Raw genomic sequence first — 1,448 nt, 5'->3', positions numbered from 1 at the left:
CCCCTTGTGTCTGTAGATGGGTTTCCCAGGCCTTGTCCATTTGAGTCAGGGTAGTAAAGGGAGTTTTGGGTTTGAGCTCAAGGGCTGCTTTGGAAAGAAGGTGAAGGTGAGTACCTCTAAATTTTAACTTTAAAGCCCAGGGGAACAAAGAAAATGTGTGTATGTCTGTGTGTGTGAGTGAGAAGACCCTTTTTTTCCCAATCACAGTTGGATTTTGCTCCTTCTGGTCTTTCCTAGCCGCAGAAAGGATCTGTTTAATTGGCAGAACCTGGAAAGAATGGGGGTTGGTCAGAGCACAGAACCTTTTGTAGGGAAAAGGGAGAGGCTGTGAAAATGAAATGGAATGAATGAAAGAATTGGATTTGGGCAATTAGCTGGTAAGGCCCTGTAAGCAAAAGCTAGGAGCAGTCCACTTACCTCTGAGAGCAAGCAGAGGTCCGCAGCGGATGTTAGGGGTCCGCAAAACAGTCGTGGTAAAAGCCGATTGGTGGGAGAGTGACCCGTACCTTCTGAGGGGAAACCAGAAGTGTCTCTGCAGACCCTTTTTTTTAGGGGTCTGAAAACGTGGGGAGATCCCTCAAGGAGCCAGCGTACTCTGTGAGGGATCCAGAGTGCTCCGTGAGTCCCCTTTTTGGACTCACAAAACCGCGGAGGTAGGAGGAAGCTTCGCAAGGAAGCTTCCGGTATATAGAGCCCGTTTAGTGAAAGTATGGGAAGTTCAAGTTCAAGGGCTGAGATAGGTTTCCCGGTTGAGAGCTTGCTCGACGCCTGGGACAGGAATCAGCTACCTGTCCAGGCCGGGATGAAAAAGAAACAGTTAAAAGAGTTATGCAAAAAAATAGACTTTGCTTAGGGCTTTGCTGGGAAACCAATTTGGCTAAATAAAGGTACTTAAAAGGGAAAATAAGAAATAGTGATTTTCTCTCTCTCTCTCTCTCTCTCTCTCTCTTCTCTATGCAACCACGTGGTATGTTTAAGATCTGTGCCTTCCCTAATTTGAGCTATCTGAAATTTATGATGGGAATGACTAGGATGTGTAAACCTAAGACTTCTGTTCTCTTGTCTTTGTGTATATATGTTTGTCAAAGTCTGTGTGTGAGAGGTAAATGTGACTGTTAACTGTTTCAAATCCAAAGGGAAAAAAAAAAGAATTTTAAATTCTTCTAGAAATTCTGCTTAAAATAAGCCACAAAAAGGAAATACCTCACTCTGTTTGTCTGGCCAACAAACAGAGTGAAGAAAAAAATTGTGTTTGTTTGTTTGTTTTTCTTCTTCCTTTCTCTCTCTGTACTCTTAAGAAAAGCCCAAAGTTAGCAGGAGGAATGTTTTAAGTTCATCTGCTAGAAAGATTTCATTCTTGCATTTAATAATATATAGTAAAGTTGGAAGGGACCTTGGAGGTCATCTAGTCCAACCCCCTGCTCAGGCAGGAAACCATATACGAACTT

This window comes from Protobothrops mucrosquamatus, unplaced genomic scaffold, assembly GCF_001527695.2.
Source record: "Protobothrops mucrosquamatus isolate PMUCROS unplaced genomic scaffold, P.Mucros_1.0 scaffold_253, whole genome shotgun sequence".
Classification (NCBI taxonomy): domain Eukaryota; kingdom Metazoa; phylum Chordata; class Lepidosauria; order Squamata; family Viperidae; genus Protobothrops; species Protobothrops mucrosquamatus.
This window is presented reverse-complemented; position numbering follows the sequence as displayed.